This window comes from Pantherophis guttatus, chromosome 4 (assembly GCF_059756535.1).
Source record: "Pantherophis guttatus breed Tessera chromosome 4, ASM5975653v1, whole genome shotgun sequence".
Classification (NCBI taxonomy): domain Eukaryota; kingdom Metazoa; phylum Chordata; class Lepidosauria; order Squamata; family Colubridae; genus Pantherophis; species Pantherophis guttatus.
In genome coordinates, this window is record NC_142066.1 from 110379911 (window position 1) to 110400557 (window position 20647).

The 20647-nt window shown below is 44.6% G+C and overlaps 1 protein-coding gene across 16 annotated transcripts in view; it reads right to left on the reverse strand.

Moving 5' to 3' along the window:
* Window positions 1-20647, reverse strand: part of RARB (retinoic acid receptor beta) — a 559406-nt gene that overhangs the window by 130983 nt on the left and 407776 nt on the right. The gene's annotated exons all lie outside the window — the stretch shown is intronic.

Below are 20647 nucleotides of genomic sequence, written 5' to 3' on the forward strand. Positions count from 1 at the left end.
TCACACCATCACTGTGATGTGACTTAGTTGCTGGCTAAGATAGCCCAAACATTTTTTTAAATTACACCTAATGGTAGTTATAAATTACCACCTACTGGTAGTTATATACAGGGCCGGATTTAGATGAAAAGAGGCCCTAGGCTATTCCACTTATGAGGCCCTTTCACCAGTGGTGGGATTCAATTTTTTTAACAACAGGTTCTGTGGGCGTGGCTTAGTTGGGGGTGTGGCTTGGCAATCGTGTGACCGGGTGGGCATGGCTAGCTGGTCACGTGACTGTGTAGGTGTGGGTAGCTCGTCATGTGACCGGGTGGGCATGGCTATGTGCATAGGGACTACTCAGAGGGCTGAAAAAAGTCATTTCTGACTGGGCCTCGCACTTTTGACCGGTCCTCACACTTATGACCATCCTCACATTTATGCCCGTGCAGCTTTCTTAACAACGTCACTCATTTCACAACTGCTTCTCTTCACCATGGTAACAAGATAGGGCAAAAACGTAAAATGTGAGGACAGTCGTAAGTTCGAGGACTGGTCAAAAGTGCGAGGACCAGTCAGAAATAACTTTTTCAGCCCTCTGAATAGTCCATATGCATAAAAGGATACAGCAATAGAGAGGGATGAAGGAAGGGAAGGGAAATTAGAGTAGGAGTGAGGGTAAGAGAGGGAGGAAGAGAGGAGGAGAAGGAGAAAGGAAGAGGAAGTAGGGAGGAGAAGAAGAGGGGGAGGAAGAGAAAGTAAGAAGGAAAGAAAAGAGAGAGGTGGTAGGTTTGAGGAGAAAGATTGCTGTACAATAAAAAAGATGAAAGGGAAGAAAGCCAACCCAAATATAAAGATATTAAGATAAAGAATGAATTGTTAAACTTTAAAGAATAAAAGAGAACAAATATGAATAAATAACAATAATTAGAAACACACATACAAACATACAATGTATTTTCTTTGAACAGAGTATTCGGCTGGTTCACAAATTTAAACAGTGTTTAGTCATTTCAATTAAATTTACAATTTCTATATTTCCTTTTTGCCATATTTATTCCTCATCTATTTTTGTAAAAAACCAATATTACCCTTCATCCTCATCTCTAATCTTAATCAAATTCAATTTTCCCCTTCTATTCTATATTATACCCCTTCCCATTGTCATCTATTTTTATATCCATCCTCACATTGGTTAATGATGTAATATTAGTTGTTTAATATAAATTCAACATTTTAATATAAATCAATTAGTTATATAACTACCTTTTTTGTATATTAATCAATATGAACATGAATATTCCAATTATTTCCATGCAATCCAATTTCTTACAAATCAATTAATTATATTTACCAATAATAATAAACCAAATAATTTCCCCCATATATTCCTCCAAACCACAACTTAACCATTTCTGCTTTCAGAAATATACAATTAATAGTATCTCAATTATTACAATTCCCTAGTTAAATAGAGCTTTTTTTCTTTTGTGTTTTAAAATCCTGAACTCTCCTCTTTTTCCCTAAATTTCCCATTGTTTGCACCTACCTTTCTTGGTGAGGAAAAAGAATAGAATTCTGCCTGCCTAATTTTCCAACCTTGCAGCAACAGCAAAGCAGTTTCAGTTTCGTTTCTCAGCATAGCTAGGGGAAAAAAAATCAGCACTCTTTGCAAGGAAGCAGAAGAGCCCTGAGCAAAACAGCTGAGACAAATCAGCTGAGAGCCGGGAGGCCAATTAGCCTATGCTAAAGCTCCGTGGGCCAATAAAGTTACAAAACAAACACCGAACCCTTTGTTAAATTGCTGGCTCCCCCGCCCCTCGCCCACCACTATTTATTGGCAATAAATAGTGGTGCGGAGGGGCGGGGCAAGCCAGAAATTTAACAAAGGGTTCGGCTGCACCACTGGCTCTAGGGCGGCCCTTTGAAGACCCGCGGCAAGAATTTGAAATTTTTTTTTCCTCTAGCCATCGGAGGCAGCAATAGATTGGGAGTGGGCGGGGTAAGCGAACGGCCGGCGATCCAACAGAGCAGAGAGTGAGGGTGAGTGAAGGCGTGGAAGCTGCTTTCTCCATCCTGCTGTCTTGCATCCGGAGCCGGTGGGGAACCACATGGCAGCCCACGTGGATCCCAGGCAGCGGAACTCAGGCTAGGGAAGGGGTGGGCAATTGTGGCTCTTTTGCAACCTGTGACCTTCAACTCCCAGAATTCCTGAGACAGCCAAGCTGTCTCAGGAATTCTGGAAGTTGAAGTCCACAGGATGTAAAAGAGCCATAATTGCCTACCCCTGGCTACGGTAGGCTGGTGCCTCGCAGGTGGGAGGCGAGGGGCGGGCAAGCCAGCAATTTAACAAAGGGTTCGGCCGACCCCCTAGAACCCCCAGAATCCCACCACTGTGTAGGCCCCTCTTGATCTTGAGGCCCTAGGCTGAAGCCTAGTTAGCCTATAGGAAAATCCGGCCCTGGTTTTATATATATATATGTGTGTGTGTGTGTAGGTCTTTAGTTATTCGGATTTTCTCCTGCGTAAAATTGGAGGTGTCTTGGTGACGTTTCGACGAAGTCTGATTCCTCATCTTCAGGCTGGTGTTTTCGGCTTCGTGCTTCTAGGAGCAATGTGTGATCACAGCTGTTTCTTCCTTTTAACTGCCAGTTGGGGTGTGAACTGATTGGGTGGGAGCTTGGCTGTGTTCTGTTTGGGTGGAGGTGTGTTCTGATTGGTTGGGGGTTTGGCTGTGCTCTGATTGGATGGGGGGTTGGCTGTGCTCTGATTGGCTTGGAGTGTGTTCTGTTTGGTGGGGGCTTGGTTGTGCTCGGGTTTGTCTGAGTTGCAGGGGGATTTGAGCTGGTGAACTGCATTGCTGTTGTTTGGCTTCGCATTCGTGGTCGTGCCACATCTTCATGGTGGGTATCAGTTTGCTTCATGTATGGATTGGAGGGGTTTAAAGTGGCTAATGATGCAACTGTGATCTGGCTTCTGGTTTGTGGTCGTGCCTCATTGGTGTGAGTTTACTTTTTGCGTGGATGTGTGGTGGTGACATCCTGTGTGGTTTTCGTGAGTGTGGGTCTGGTGTCATTCTTTGTGTTAGGGACTCATTTGTCAATGAGGGCTCAAATCCCCCTATCCACCATCCTAAGAAACCCCAAAGACAAAATTGAGTTAGAAAATCAAGGAGTATATGAAATCGCATGCACCGCCTGCCACACCACATACATCGGACAAACCAACAGAAGAATAAGTGCACGCATTGAAGAACACAAGAACTCAGTCAGAAAAGAGGAACCAACTTCTTCCCTGGTCCAACACCTTAAAGCCACAGAACATGATATTGACTTTAAAAAGACCAGAACTATCGCCAAAACTGAACACTTTAACAACAGAATAATCAGAGAAGCCAACGAGATAGAAAAACACCCACACAGCATGAATAAACGAGATGATACCTCCAGCCTACCAGCCATTTGTCCTGTGGCTTTAAGGTGTTGGACCAGGGAAGAAGTTGGTTCCTCTTTTCTGACTGAGTTCTTGTGTTCTTCAATGCGTGCACTTATTCTTCTGTTGGTTTGTCCGATGTATATGGTGGGGCAGACAGTACATGGGATTTCATATACTCCTTGATTTTCTAACTCAAGTTTGTCTTTGGGGTTTCTTAGGATGGTGGATATTTTTCGGTTTGTGCAGAATGCTGTCTTGATGTTGTGTTTGTGGAGGATCTTGCTGATTCTGTCTGTGGTGCCTTTTATGTATGGGAGGAGGGCTTTGCCGTTTTCTTGTTCTCTGTCTTGGATTTTAGTGGGGGTTTCTTTTTGGATTAGGTTGGTAATCTTATTTCTTTGGAATCCGTTGGATGTTAGTACATTAGTGAGAGTGTGTAGTTCGGTTTTTAGGTGTTGTTCATGAGCTAAGTGTTTTGTTCTGGAGATGAGTGTCTTGGCTATGGAGTTGATCTGTGCTGGGTGGTGGTGTAAGAGTGCGTGCAGATAGCGGTTTGTATGTGTTTTCTTCTGGTAGATGGTGTGTCCTAAGGAGCCATTGGATTTCTTGTAGACTAAGACATCCAGGAAGGGAAGTTGGTTGTTAGCTTCTGTTTCCATGGTGAACCCTATTTTGGGGTGTAGGCTGTTGAGGTGTGTGAGGAAGTTGTCCAGTTTTTCTTTCCCGTGTGGCCAGATTATGAAGGTGTCATCTACGTATCTGAGCCAGAGTTTGGGTTTGTGAACAGATTTTTCTAGAGCTTGGGTTTCAAAGTGTTCCATGTAGAGGTTTGCAATGACAGGTGAGAGGGGTGATCCCATGGTTGCTCCTTTTATTTGTTTGTATTTTTGTCCATTATAGATAACCCCTTACTTACATATTATTTTGTATAACCAATTGGCCCTAATAAAGATACAGCTATCAGCAAGCAGAAGCAGCTATAGTGATATTGGAAAAATATATATGCAGCATTACACTTGGTTTACGCTTCAAATGCACAGAAAATTCCAAGTGGGAAATCCCAAGACTGAGAATAAAAAATAACCTGAAATAAAATTGAGACATCCAATGAATATGGCCAACTGAATTCACAGCCAGGGTGGGATCCTAAAAGGTTTTTCCCTGGGCTGCAGCTCTTCAACTACTAATGGAAGGAACGGGCATTCCTTCAGTTTATATGATTCTCCTGGTTTAGGGAGAGTCTTAGAATTACCCCTCCAGATCCTCGGATACAGCAGAGGGTTGCAAGTAACTTCAGGAGCTGCGCTTCAAAGCAACTGTGGGCTGAAAGGTGGGGGGGGGGATGCAATTTGTTCGTTATTGAAGAAGTAGCCATTTTGAATTTTACTTTTCAAATGGACAGTAAATTGTGCCTTTCATTTCTTAATCACCTTTACGGACTATCTATCTTTACTAAGTTAAAAGATGCTCTCTTTAGTCACAGTTTGCTACTCTTTTTTAAAGACCTGAGCCATTTTGGGGATTTCTTCAGTTAAACAACAAGGAAGAAGACTGCTTAGCAAGCCAAATAAGGAACTGTGGGCAAAAAAAAAAAAAAAAAGCTGACGGAGAAACAAAAAGGTATAAGTTGTTGTTTTAGTTTATTATATGTAGTAATTTGTAGCTTGGTCTTGTGGGATGGCTAAAACTTTCTGATTTTTATGATTTCTGAATAGCGAACAATTTTTAAGTGACTTATAAAAAAAACCCTACTCTCTGACCAAAAAGTAAGTCAAGATGGAGGAGCAAATTATTACAGATGTATTTGAAAATTTTCTAAATAAACGTTTGTAGATCAGCTCCAAGGATGATAAAAAAAATCTTCTCAAACTACTTTAGAGATGCAAACATGTATAGAAAATTACCAAACTACGGAGGCTTTTTCACAAGTAGCTGAAAATGCAGAGGAGTCAACTGCAATTTTTACACCAATTCTTATTACGATGGTTTAAATATAAATCTCTCAACACAACTGAAAGAAGAGTGCCAAGAAAATCTGCAACTTTAAAAAGACAAATTTGGAACTTTTTCTTTAAGGACATTAACAAGGTTGAGAAATCCTTGAAAAAAAGGGAAGCTTATAACCAGTGATATATTCAAATAATTTAACAACCAGTTCTGTGCCCTAATGACTGGCTGGGTAGGCATGGACGGGTGGACATGTGAATGGCTGGGTGTGGCCAACTCAACGTCACCTCATCACCAGCCCTGCCTCCCGGCCACTCACCTCAAAGGCAGAGGTGGAATTCAGCCGGTTCAGACCGGTTCGGGCTATCCCACCACTGGCAGTCCCTGCCCCTGCCCGATTTTCAGCCCATTTTGAGATCCACAAGTCTTAAAGTTGCCAAGGTTGGATACCTCTGAGCTAGATCCTCTGATAGATCAGTGTTTTTCAAATTTGGCAACTTTTAAGATGTGTAGACTTCAACTTCCAGAAGTCTATTGGAATGCTGTTCAGGCAATACTGGAAGTCCACACATTTTAAATAAATAAGTAAATAAATAATTTTATTTCTATATTGCCCTTCTCCCGAAGACTCAGGGCGGTGTACAGCCTATTAAAAGCACAAAGACAGACATCAGTTAAAAATAATTAAAATTATTAAATAATTTCGGCTCAAATTTAAAACCCCAAAAATTTAAAACACCCAATTTAAAAATCATTACATTGATACCCCGGCCTGGCGGAACAACAGGGTCTTGAGGGTACAGCAAAATACACGGAGGTCGGAAATCTTACGCATTTCCGGGGGCAGTTCATTCCACAGGGCATTCCACAGGGCATTTTAGGATTGTAAATTTGAAAAGCCCTGTCAAAAATGGGCAAATTAAGATCCTTTTTAGAGAACTGTTTTGGTCTCCTTTTTTTAAAAAAAAAAAATTACAGATTATCCTGACCAGTATATCTATGAAGGAAAACTCTAATAGAAACATGCTTTATGCATAAAAATATGGAAAGGCATCTAAGGATCACTAATCTCCCCATCTTCACGGACCATAATTTATGAGAAGAAGTTCGCAATTATCTCAACAGAAGTTTTCCTCAGCTCTGCTTTGCCTGAATATGCAATATCTATTCTCTGTCATTGAGCTGTGATCATTCTGGCCCTTAAAAATAGACACAAAGTTCTCTCAATCACAAAAATTGTCCCCCATTCTCTTTATTTATAATATAGGACCCTAAAAATAGACACAAAGTTCTCCCAATCATAAAACTGTCCTCCTCTGTCTTTTTTTATATTCTGGAATAGTCAGATAATGAGGAAAAGCTGAGCAGGAGAGATACATGGACAGGCATTATTATTGATTGATTTATCCTAGAACGGTTATCAATGGAAAAAAGGGACTTTTACACTGATACTTAAGATACCCTACCCCACCCCATTACTATTTTGGGGGGGGGTGTCTCTTGGTTTTCTTCCCTCCTTTCCTTGATTTCTTTCCAAAGAGTCTGCTTGTTGCCCAGCTAAATGTGCTAAAGACAGATGTGTGTTTTAAAGCAGAACCTGTTTTGCAAAGAGATGTACTGATATGAGGAAAAGGTCCAAGTGGGTGGAAAGATTTTTGGCCCTCTTTCAAACTTATTTTCTCAGAATTGGTTTTATAACTGGATGTAAAGTTTATTAGTACAGAAATTGTAATTGGAGCAAAGAAGGAAGCAGGGGGCTTTAGGAAGACAACATTATAGCAATTCAAGTTTTCTTATTTTCCTTATTTTCATATCTTGGTTTTAAATCAACCCAAAGACATTACATTTATTCAACATAATCTATATATAGGGTATGGGAATTTATATCAATTTTTTCCACGAAGTTTTGCTATAGTCCAGATGTTACTGTGCTTAGTAGTGCAATTTGATATTATTTCATATGGTTGTGTAATAATCCAAATTCAGAGGGGGGGGAATATGCTTTGGGATGAAGCTCACTTTGTGTTTGCCAGCAAATGTTTAAAAGATTTGTGCAGACCAGTGATGTTGGAAACATGGGAAAAAATATGGGTCCAGAATGTTAAATTTACACAGTCGCAGAATTTGAGGGAAAATTTGTATAAAATGTTTTATAGGTGGCATTTAGATCCTAAGAAATTATCGTGTATGTACCCTAATGTTCAAAATGCTGGAGATGTGATTGCTTAGATGCCACATATTATCATATGTGGTGGACTTGTAAGAAAGTGAAGGCTTTTTGGATAAAAATTTGGTGGGTTATGCAAAATGTCTTGAGGAAAAAACTTCAGTTTTCTCCACAACTGTTTTTATTGAGTATAGTTAAGGGTTTTACATTGGGTGAAACAAAGCTGATACTGTATATGGTGACAGCAGCGAGATTATTGATAGGTAAATATTGGAAAAATGAAGCTTTGCCCACTATTGAAGAATGGACTTTGAAGATGGCCAGTTTTGCAGAGATGGCGAAGATTTCAGCATATTTAAAAGACCGAACTCAAGAGACTTATATATGGGAATGGAAAAAGTGGATAGACTATGTGCAGAATAAATATCAAACTAGGAAATATCAGATAGCTTTTAGCTGAATGAATGTATTATGTAGGGATAGATTAATTGAGTTTTATGAAGGTATAAATTGTATATAGGGGGTGGAGGGGTTTAAGTTTCATAAAATGTATTTTTGATTAGGATTTTACTTTGTGGAAGTCCTGGGGGGAAAAGGGGAGGGTTAGGGAGGGTTTGGGGGGTTTGTGGGGGGGGGGAAACTGGGGAGAAAATGTATTTGTAAAACCTTTCAAATAAAAAAAAAATAAAAGATTTGTGCAGCGGGGCATGAAAAAGCACAATGGATGTGAGGAATTGAGAGGTCTGAAGTGTGCCCACACAAGAATTCCTCTTCCCCTTTCAAATCCAGATTGTTGTACAGCTTCAAGAGAGGTAATTGAAGATTTGAAATCTTCATTTTTTGGCCTGTTTTTGGGCTGTTTTCAGGCCATTTTGGGGCTGTTTTCAGTCTGTTTTTGGCCAATTTCAGGGTGTTTTTCAGACCATTTGGATGTTCAGTTTGGATGTTCAGTGTACCTTGTTGAGGTCTTTGACTCAATTTCCCTCACTATTTATTTACTACTACTGAACATCCAAAACGGCCTGTAAAACTGCCTGAAAAATGGTCTGAAAGTGGCTGAAAAATGGCCTGAAAAACAGCCCAAAAATGGGCCCAAAAACAGGCGGGGGCAGGGCCAGCCAGTGGTGGGATTAGCCAGTTTGCCAAACTGGGCAGAATTTTAACAACCTGTTCCCCCAAACCGGTCTGAACTGGCTGAAGCCCACCTCTGCTTATAACTACTTGATAAACTTTCCAGAGATTTTACTCCATGAAGGCAAACTGGAAGAAGTGACTTAACGAGTTAACTGGGATTAGGATGAATTTCTATCTGTTGGATATTTGTAATGGAAAGAAAGTCCTAATCTAAAATTTGAAAATGTAACAGTGCTATAGTGCCTAAATAATTCCTAAAGTATGCAAAATGTTATTGAAAATATATTTGAGAGTATTATTTATTTATTTATTTTATTATATTTCTATACCGCCCTTCTCCTGCGGAACTCAGGGCGGTGTACAGCCAGAATAAAACATAGCATATAAAATTTAAAAACATTTTAAAAAACAATTAAATAATTTTGGCCTGAATTTAAAACAACCCAATTAAAACCGAAATTTGATTAAAAAACTGAGAGGATGGGATCAAGCCAGTCCAGCTAGATGGAACAAGTGTGTCTTCAGGGCCCGACGAAAAGTCCGGAGGTCTGATATCGTGCGTATCTCAGGGGGCAGGTCATTCCAGAGGGCAGGTGCTGCCACAGAGAAGGCTCTCCCCCTGGGGGTCGCCAGGCGGCACTGCCTGGCCGACGGCACCCTGAGGAGGCCCTCTCTGTGCGAGCGAACCGATCGGTGGGAGGCTATTGGCGGCAGAAGGCGGTCTCACAAATACCCCGGCCCTAAGCCATGGAGCGCTTTAAAGGTGGTTACCAACACCTTGAAGCGCACCCGGAAGACCACAGGAAGCCAGTGCAGCTCGCGCAGGAGAGGTGTTATATGTGAGCGCCCCGTCGCTCCCATAATCCCCCGCGCGGCCGCATTCTGGACCAACTGCAGCCTCCGGGTGCACCCCAAGGGGAGCCCCATGTAGAGAGCATTGCAGTAGTCCAGGAGGGAAGTGATGAGTGCTTGAGTGACCGTGCGTAGGGAGTCCCGATCCAGAAAGGGACGCAACTAACGTATCAGGTGAACCTGATAAAAAGCCCCCCTGGCCACGGCCGTCATATGCTCTTCTAAAGGCAGCCGTGCGTCCAGGAGGATGCCTAAGTTGCGAGCCCTCTCCGTGGGAGCCAGTGATTCGCCACCAACAGCCAGCGATGGCACCAGCTGACTATATCGGGACGCCGGAATCCACAGCCACTCGGTCTTGGAAGGGTTGAGTCGGAGCCTGTTTCTCCCCATCCAGGCCCACACAGCCTCCAGGCACTGGGACATCACTTCAAGGGCACCGTTGGGGTGGCCTGGGGTGGAGATGTACAGCTGAGTGTCGTCAGCGTACTGATGGAACTCCACCCCAAAGCCACAGATGATCTTGCCCAGCGGCTTCACATAAATGTTGAACAGAAGGGGCGAGAGGACCGACCCTTGTGGCACCCCACAATCAAGGCACCTCGGGGTCGACTGCTGCCCCCGTCAACATGGATTGCGACCGGTCAGAGAGGTAGGAGGAGAACCACCGCAGAACAGTGCCCCCCACCCCCAGCCCCTTCAACCGGTGCAACATGATACCATGGTCGATGGTATCAAAAGCCTCTGAGAGATCTAACAGGACCAGGATAGAGGAGCAACCCCTATCCCGAGCCCTCCAGAGATCATCCACCAACGTGACCAATGCCGTTTCCGTGCTGTACCCAGGCCAGAAACTGGACTGGAGCGGGTCCAGATAGACAGCTTCATCCAGGTACTGGGGAAGTTGCCGTGCCACCACACTCTCAACAACCTTCGCAACGAAGCGAAGTATCTGTGTTAAGAGAAAATTAAAATGATGTATTAGTTTAAAGAAAAATTTAGAGTTTTAAAACTCTATGAAGGTAGTTTGGAGAAAGCGACCTAAATTTAATACTGAATTTCAAAGCATGTATGTAAAGAAGTTAAAAGAAAAAGATGTAGTAGAAAGTTTTGAAATGTGTTTAAAGAAAAGTTTAGCATTTTAAAAAGGATGAAAAAAAATAAGGTTAAAGAATCTGAAAGAATACAGTGAAACTTAACAAAGATTATTATGTGCAAATAGAAATATATATTATTGCCACAGCAAGGAAGATAAAGCAGAAATGGTTAAATTGATTATTCTCCTCCCTGGTTGGGAACGGCAGGCAGCACTGGGTAGGCTAAGTCAGTAGACCAATCAGGACCGGGTTTGCAATGACGTTTAGCCCCGCCCTTCTTGCTGCTCTCTTCAGTTTATCGACTCGGTCGACTTGGACAGTTTAGTCTCCTGCTTCTTTCTGCAAATAAAGAAAATAGAAATATTAATACAACAGTTCTTTTAAGAACTATCGGAGCAAATTGGCTGCGCCTTCGGCTTGGAAGATTCTCCCGGCTTCCCGGGCGATCGCTAGAGGCTTCAGACTGCCGGCATGCAGTCCCTCAGGCTGGGCCCACGAGTTCGCTCTGTAGCCCTGTCCTGCACCGCGCTCGCTCCGTTGCTGCTTCGGGTGAGGCTGCATTTTCAAAGCATTTGCTTAGCAGCCCTTCTCTGAGTGTTTAGCGGCTCCGAACTGATCGATCTGTTTGCCGCTGGTTTGCCTTTCTTTCCGGCCGCGAGGAGCGCAGTGAGTAATCAGGGGCCTCCCTCCATTTTGTCTTTGGCGCCAAAAGGCCTACTTCTAAGATGGCGGATTCCCGTCCCTCCAAGACTGGCCGTGGGCGGCTTCCCACAACTCGAGGAAACGCCATAACAGCGATCCCGGGGAGGGGACCTCAGAGCATCAGCGCAGCCACAAAAAGACCAAGGTGGCTTCTATCCCTCAGCCTAAAACAGCACAGGCTTTAAAGGACGAGCAGCGCAGGCATAGGGCCTTGGAGAGGGCCGTCCATAGGGCGCAGCTTCAAGCCTCAAAAAATTCCATGGCTCTTTCGTCTCAGCCCTCCCTTCAGGAGCCCGTTTCCGAGGCATCCCTTCACCATGCCCAGCCCCAGGCCTCTCACAGGGCCTCTCTTTCGCCGGACCGGCTTGACACGGGGGCTTCTCCCTCTTCCAGCACAGCAGCCATTTTGTTTGCCACACTGCCCCAAGATGGCAATGTTTCCAACCTTGGCTCTCAAGTTCGAGGGGACACAGCCTCATCTGTCTGCCAGCCCCCTCCTGCCCCCTCTCCTCCGCCTCCTCCTCCTCCTCCTCCCCCTCCTCCCCCCCCGCTGATCCTGCTACTTCTGATTCTCTTCCTGCCACTATTTCACCTGTCCTGGCTTCCCTCATTGCAACAGCTATTCGCCAGGGGATATCAGAAGGCCTCAACCAGCGTGCAGAGTCGGAGGTGTCGGACTACGCCAGTCATGTCAGCCATTTATCGCACAGGAGGGAGGTTTCGCCCCTCCTGGACAGACCTTCCTCCCCAGCCTCTGCTAGCCAGATCTCCCTTTCTACTGAAGACCTTGCCCTTGACCAGGAGAGGTCTGATGACGAAGGTCTTGAGCCTGATCAGCCGGCTTTCATTGGCCTTTTCAAATCCCACCTATTTCGCTCCTTGCTCTTCAAGGCTCTCTCTGTTACTAAAATGTTACCTGCTTCCGCTTCCCAGGGGGCGGCCTCAGCCACTGATGATCCATCTGCTTCTCTCTTTGCAGAACAGCCTACCAGAGTGGATATCTTGCCTGCACCAAAAATGTTCTCCGATGTTGTGAAGAGGCAATGGGCTTCTCCGGGCACTGGCCCCTTGCCCAATTCTCAGGACAAGAAGCTTTATGCTATCACTAATGAATTTTCTGACTTATTACAGGTGCCGGTTGTGGATGCACCAGTTGTAGCCTTAGCTTCTTCCACCCACCTTGCTGGTCCCCCCGATGAATCCTTGCGCCCTGAGGACAAACGTGCCGAGTGAACCCTGATTAAAGGCCATCAAGCTTCGGCATGGGCGGTAAGAGCTGCCTCGGCGGAATCTTTCTTCAACAGGGCATCCATTCTGTGGTTGAAGCAGCTGCAGGATCACATTCCGGCCTCGGACACACGCTCTCACCAAGACATTAATAAAATACTTGCCGCTGTGGAATTCTTGGCCGATGCGACCCTCAACACAGCCCGGTTTGCAGCCAAGGCCATTGGATCCTCTGTTTCTTCTAGGAGGCTCCTCTGGCTCCACCACTGGCAAGCCGATGCCAGGAATAAATGGCGTCTAGCAGCTTCTCCATACAAGAGTAATAGTCTGTTTGGTTCCTCCCTCGATCCTATTTTGGTTGAGACCAGAGATCACAAGAAGGTTTTCCCAGTCGTATCTCGTAGGTCGGACTTTCGTCAACAACCCTATTGGACCCAGTCCTTTCGTCCATCTGACAGTGGCTCCTCCTACAACCGCTCCTCTCGCAACTTTTCCTCCAGAGGTTCGCACAGTCAAGACTTCCAGATCAGATCCAATTCTAGATTTCCCCCTAGGCAGTCCTTCCGTGGCGGCAGAGGCCGCCCCTTCCGCAAACCTCGTTAACCGGCCTCCAGACTCCCTGGTGGGGGGCCATCTTTCCTTTTTCTCCGATTCTTGGGATGCCACTACCTTGGATCTTTGGGTTCGTTCTACCATCCGGGAGGGTCTTCGTTTGGAGTTTAGTTCACCTCCTCCTCGGGTTTTTGTTCCTTGTTCCCTCTCTCATGACCCCCCATCCCATGCCCGTATGGCCTCGGCTGTTGCCCACCTTCTTCAGATCAAGGCCATCGAAATTGTTCCCCCTTCGGAATGCAGGTCCGGTTTCTACTCCCGTCTGTTCCTAGTCCCCAAGTCCTCTGGGGGCTGGCGTGCCATCCTGGACCTGAAATCTTTGAACCAGTTCATAACCTACCGCCGGTTCAAGAGGCACTCCCTTCACACCATATTGGATGCATTCGTCAGGGTGACTTCCTTGCCTCGGTGGACTTAACCGAGGCCTATTTGCATGTCCCCATTTCCCCCCCCCACCGTAAATTCCTCCACTTTTATTATAGGGGCTCTCATTATCAATATAGGGCTCTCCCCTTTGGCCTTTCTTCTGCACCCAGAGTCTTTACTAAGTTGATGGCGGCCGTTGTTGCTCATATCCGGTCCCTCCCCATTCGTATTTTATTTTACCTGGATGATATTCTTATTCTTTCCTCCTCCCTTCCCAGGGCCCAGCAGGATGTTTCTACTTCTATCTGTTTGTTTGAAGCTCGTGGTTTCCTAATCAACTGGGCCAAGAGTTCTCTGATCCCCTCGACCCATATCCAGCATCTGGGGGCTGTCATCGACACTGTCTCATCCATGGTCTTCCTCTCTCCGTCACGCCAGTCCAGCTTATCTGACCTGGCCTCTCAAGGTTTGGAAGACCGGCCTATGTCTGTTCTCGCTCTTTCTCGTCTTCTGGGCAAAATGGTGTCCTCCTTCGACATCGTTCCTTGGTCCTGGTTGCATAGCAGGCGCCTCCAATGGTTTCTACTCCCCTTTCAACGGTCTCTTTCTGTTTCCTCGTTGCGGAAGGTTTCCCTCCCTTCGGCGGTTCTGGATTCCTTACGGTGGTGGTCTTCTACGGCCATTGCCAAGGGTACCTTGTTTAGGGAGCCCCATCGGTTGGTTCTTACTACCGATGCAGGCCTCTATGGCTGGGGTGCGCACCTGGATTCCCATATGGTGCAGGGGCTTTGGTCTGATGTGGAAAAGGGCTATTCCATCAACCTTTTGGAACTGCGGGCGATCTTCCTCGCCTTATGCCATTTTCAGCCTTTGCTTCGAGGTCAGCACGTGCTCGTGTTAACCGACAACGTCTCCACTAAAGCCCATATTAACCGGCAGGGTGGCACGCGTTCTCGGGCCCTCTTTCACGAATCCCTTCATCTCGGCCTTTGGGCCGAGTCCCATTTGGCCTCTCTACGGGCAGCTCACATTTCTGGAAAGTCAGGCAGATTCCCTTAGTCGCAATTTGGTGGACCACTCCGAATGGATGCTCCATCCGGATCTTTTCCTGGAATTGTCTAACCGTTTTGGCCGTCCCTCTGTGGACTTGTTCTCTTCCCACGTCAACCATCAGGTTCCACGTTTCCTTTCCAGATTTCCGTCTCCAGGCGCGGAAGCGGTGGATGCCCTTCTGTCCCCCTGGCCCCGGGGTGTACTTCTTTATGCCTTCCCTCCTCTGCCTCTCATCGCCAAAGTCCTCAGAAAGCTCCTAGAGGAGAAGTCGGAACTGATTCTCATAGCCCCGCACTGGCCTCGCCGGCCCTGGTTCTCGGACCTGGTCTCCCTGTCCACGGCCAGTCTGTGGCGAATTCCGGACGATCGGATTTGCCTTCGGCAGGGGCCCTGTTCCATCCCAAGCCCCAATGGCTACAACTAACCGTCTGGAGACTGAGCGGGGTTTCCTAACGAGAGCCAACATTCCATCTGCCGCGATCAGAACCATCCAGGCCTCTCGGCGCCCTTCTACCGCTCGTATTTACGAGTCGACCTGGCGCTCCTTTGCATTATGGTGCTCGGCTCGCCACATCTCTCCAACTTCTCCTTCGGTGGCTGATGTCATCGGTTTCCTCCAGGACGGCTTCAACTCTGGTCTTGCCCCGTCCACTCTCAAGCGGCAGGTTGCAGCCTTGGCTTCCGTTTCAGTGTGTGCTTCTTTGGCTTCGGTCACCAAGGATCCTTTGATCCGCCAATTTCTGCGGGGTGCCTCCAACCTGAGTCCACCTGTCGTTCACCGTTTCCCTTCCTGGGACCTCTCAAAGGTTTTGGCTTCCCTAACGCAGTCTCCGTTCGAGCCCCTCCGGGCAACTTCCTTGAAACTTCTCTCCTTTAAGGTGGCGTTTCTGGTGGCGGTGACCTCCGCCCGTCACATCTCCGAACTGGCCGCTCTGTCGATCCGACAAGACTTATGTGTTTTCCATCACGACAAGGTGGTCCTCCGTTTGGACCCTACGTTTATCCCCAAAGTGAACGCTATTTACCACCATTCGCAGGAAATCGCCTTGCCCAACTTTTGTCCTTGCCCGTCTCACCGACTTGAGAAACTGTAGCACACTCTCGACGTACGCAGGGCCTTACAGATCTACATTTCTCGTTCTGCTTCCTTCCGTAAGACTGAGGCCCTGTTTGTATCGTTTCAACTTACCACGATGGGTACCAAGGTTTCTGCTCCGACCTTGGGCCGCTGGATCCATGCCACAATAGCCTTCTCATATGAGTCGCAATCACTTGCCGTTCCCGGCCGAGTAACCGCTCATTCAACCAGGAGTGCGGCCACCTCCGCTGCATGGGTGACCCAAGCGTCCTTGGAGGAAGTCTGCAAGGCGGTGACTTGGTCTACCCCGACACCGTTTATTAGACACTACCGTCTGGACGTCTACGCGTCAGCTGATGCGGCGTTCGGCAGACGGGTCCTGCAACGGGTTCATCCTTCCTGATTTGAGGCTCGCCCTGGCACTGCCCTCTCGTGGACCATCAAGCTTTGGTATGTCCCAGTGCTGCCTGCCGTTCCCAACCAGGGAGGAGAAAGGGCGTTGGTCCTACCTGATACGCCCGTTCTCTCCCGCGGGAGGGAACGGCAGGCAGCCCCCTCCCTGTTGGGGCTGAGCCTTTGGGTGTCGGGGCGGGGTGGGTCGTACTTACCTTTTCTTATTGTCCGCAGGAGACACACACCAGTCTGCAGTGATTACCTCGCTGATAAACTGAAGAGAGCAGCAAGAAGGGCGGGGCTAAACGTCATTGCAGACGCGGTCCTGATTGGTCTACTGACTGAGCCTACCCAGCGCTGCCTGCCGTTCCCTCCCGCAGGAGAGAACGGGCATATCAGGTAGGACCAACGCCCTTTTTATTCAAAAAGAATATATTTCAGTACGTTTTTCATTTGGATAGCACTCCTAGTTTTTTTGCTTGTGATGAAAAAAAGAAAGAAATTTGACTTTAGTTTTGTCAATTAGATAGATTTGTTGTTTAGATAGATTTGTCATTATAGAAATGGCTAGTTATATACTAATGTGTAAAAGCAAAACTTGAGGCTGAGGAGTTTTTATCTTGTACTGAGCTAGGAAAAGTGGGAAGTCAACACCTGTTTTTTTTTTTTCCCTTGTATCTTACATTTTCTCCTCTTTCTTTTTCCTTCCCCTAATTTCCTATTTCTATTTCTCTTTGTATTTTAGATATATATAGATACATAGATAAAACAATAAAAGCAGACAGTCAAAAAAAAATTAACCTGGAATAAAATTATTGCCAAGGAATTTACCGAACATGATAATATGAGCACCACAAGCTGAACTAATTCAAGGGGCCCTACCTTCTTCATATGAATGCTACCCAATTTATTATAGACTCTATGTGCCTCATGGTGTAATTAAGTGAAAATTAAAAACTCACAGTAATCTAAAACTTCTTAACCAATCCCCACCTAGCAGCTCCTTCTGGGTAAGTAGCATTCCCTGCACTGAAGGCTATTTGTAACAGCACTGTTTAACACATTTTGAGAAATGGGACAAGAAATGGGACAACCTGATCTTGGGGCAGGATGCTGAAAGCAATGAATCTAAGAATAGAAAAGTAAAAGAGTCAAGTATCCCCAGCATAAGGGTAAGATGGAAGCATAAGAAAAGAAGGAAGTATCCCCAGCATACCTTCATAACAGTGGTGGGTTCCTCCCGGTTCGGCCCGGTTTGGCCAAGCCGGTAGCGGTGACGATATGACAACACCGAACCGGTTCTCTTTGTTCGGGAGTTGCCCGCTCCCACGTTATTCTTACCTTTTATTTGGCCCCGCCCCCAATCTATTCACTGCCTCCTGAGTCCCAGCTGATCGGCTAGAAGAAAAAAACTGTTTAAACTCTTGCCGCAGGGCTTCAAAGGGCCACTCTACAGTTGATCAGGGTTAAAAGGCAGTGTGGTGGTAGACCAGTGTGCTCGAAAAACAAATGGGTAGACTGGTGCCTCCAAAAACAAATGGGTAGCCCGGAACGCTCCAAGAACAAATTGGTAGACCAGTGCAGCCCTGCAAGCAGTTAAAAGCCTGGTAGACCAGTACCTCTATTAAATCTTAAAGAATTGTCACATGACCATCAATCCATGCTCACAAAATAAGCCACACCTACAGAACCGGTAGTAAAAAAAATTAGAACCCACCCCTGCTTCATAACCATAGAACATACTGTATGGGTTGATTCTACCTGGAACAGATGGGCTTGGATCTGATAAGGACCCAAACCTAATCGATTTTTTGAGTAACAACTATCTGGTACCAATACTTTGAACTGCTACCAGAAGTCAACTGGCAGCATTCAAAAAAATTGATGGTACTTTAGTAAATAGGTTCTTTCTGAGATAATGCTGAGTCAGCTGCAACTTTCAAATAGGTTCAAGGACACACCATCTAAAATGAATTGCAACAAACCAAATTATAAATGAAAGCATGAATTACAAGCGTAGGAGAAACTAAAGCTGCTGCAATATCTGAACCTGAGCAAAAGATTTCCTGACTACAGCTTCCATCTAGTGATCAAAAAGGAGCTGCAAGTCCAGGAGAATCCCAAATTGCCTACCTTCTCTTTCAGGTATTGTGGAATTCCAGCAAGAACTAAAGATGAACATCCATGAACACCCATTTTATCCCATTGGGATTCATCCTAAGCCTGTTTATCCCATCCAGTACCTCACAATTTCAGATATCAAGACCTCCACAGCATTTCCTATTCAACCCAGTATAGGGATATAAACTTAATATCTTCTGAATATTGATCATTCTTCACCCCATACCATTGAATAATATCTCCTAAGAAGTTAAAGAGTCAGAGAGAGATCTGAATCTAGAGGCACAATACATTAGAATATTCAGATATTTCTTTCACCCACTCCAGTATAGAGAAGAACAGAAATACAAGTGCCTTCAACAATCATAATTAAGTCAGCCATGCATTTTAGCTGTTTTCCCTCTCCTTCTTTGGAAGCTTTTTTCCTGCAGTTTAAGGGAAAAACATGTAAATAGACCATTTTAAAAAAATCTATCAAAATATATAGAAAATCCTCTTCATTAATAATTATTCTATCCTCTCTAGAACAGGTCTATTAATTAAAGATAATGTTGCAAAAAAGCACACGTTCTAAAGAGCAGAGTACAAATATCTAAATACATTAATTAGATTATATTGTTTACATATTGAAGCATGTCATATCCTATCATGTGCCTATCCTATGTCATGTGGAAAATTGTGTTATCTTTCACAATCTATATTCTAGCAGACTTTATAGCTCTTCTAATTTATTATAGCTCTTAATCTATTATAGATATAAAGCATCTATTTTTATCTGGTTATTGTATTCCTACTTCATAGTAAAAGCAACATTTGAGCAACATTTGAAGTTATTTTGCCAAGGAGGTATCATGTAAATATGAAAGACAACTAAGTATATCTTCATATTCTACCTCTGCATTATACAATGATATAATCACAAATTGATGTAAAACTCAAGCATGAAATAAAACATCCTTAGGCAAAGGTTTCTAGTTCTCTCTGGCACTTTGGGAAATGAAAAGGCCTTTGAATTAGTGGGAGAAAGGAGGACATGATCATAAAATCTCAAAATAGTCTTCTAGAGAAAAAAACAGCTTATTGATTCAGATATATTATATGGAATATTTTCCATGTTTCTTAACCGTGGCCCTGTATTTCTATTCTTCAAAAATTTTAACTCTTTGAATTGTGAAATGTTATCAGAGTTTTTTGTTCCCCACAGTAAAGTTGATAACAATTATGTGCAAATTTAATATTATGAGAACTAGAATGGGTAGGGAAAAGATGCAAGTAGATGGAAATATAAAAAATGGTACCTAAGGAGCGGGAGCTGGAATGATGGACTATATATATGGCATGGCTGGGATTTTTCACTTTTTTTTGTTGGGAAAGTATAGGTAATGGGATTTTGTTATCTTAGACATAAATGAAGAGGGGGAAAAACTATTGTAGAGCTTATGTTATGCTTTTCATTTGTTTCCTGTCTCAAACGGATAGGAAACTCCACTTCCATTTTTTTGTAAGTAATGGCTATAGACTTCGAAAATCACAAAAACGGAATTTAATGGTCTCAAGTTGTCCAATTTTGCCTCCTTGATATGTTATTATGTCAGGGTAATGATGATTTAATAGCTGACCAGCTGCTGTAATGTTGTAATACTATTAACACTGTAACAATGATGCAATGGTAGCAATGAGTCAGCAGGGTTATTTGACTCTTTACCACTTTAAGAGGCTGTTTTATAAGAGAGGCCCTGTGAGGGAGTCTCTCTCCCCCCCTCCCCCGTGTGCTTTTGTGCAGTAGTTGATGATTGATTGATTGCCTGACTTTGCCTGGTAGGTGTATGTATATATTCCTTGTAAATAAACCACTATTTGAAAGACAAACCTGTTTACTGTATTTTGCTCCTGGGTTGTCTCAAAATAGTCACATTGTGCACACTCTGACGTATTATACAGAATAGAGAATAACAGAGTTGGAAGGGACCTTGGAGATCTTCTAGTCCAACCTTCGTGTTCAAGCAGGAGACCCTGTGCCATTTCAGACAAATGGCTATCCAATCTATTCTAAAAAACTTATAGTGATAGAACAACTACAACTTCTAGAAGCAAGTCCTTCCACAGGTTTATTCTTCTTACTGTCAGGCAATTTCTCCATAATTCTAGATTGGATCTCTACTTGATTAGTTTCTATCCATTGCTTCCTATCCTGACTTCAGGTGCTTTGGAGAATAGGTTGACCTCTTCTTTGGGAGAGCTCCTCAAATATTGGAAGATTGCTATTTTGTTATCCCAATCCTTCTCATCATTAGAGTAGACATGGCCAGTTCCTGCAACTGTTCATCATGTTTTAACATCCAGTTGCCAAAACTGGGTGCAGTATTGCAAGTTTGGTCTTACTAAAACAGTATAAAGCAGCACTTGATATGATATTGTTATTATCTCTCTGTTGATGCAGCCTAGAACTGCATTGGCCCTTTTGGCTGCTGCAACACACTGCTGGCT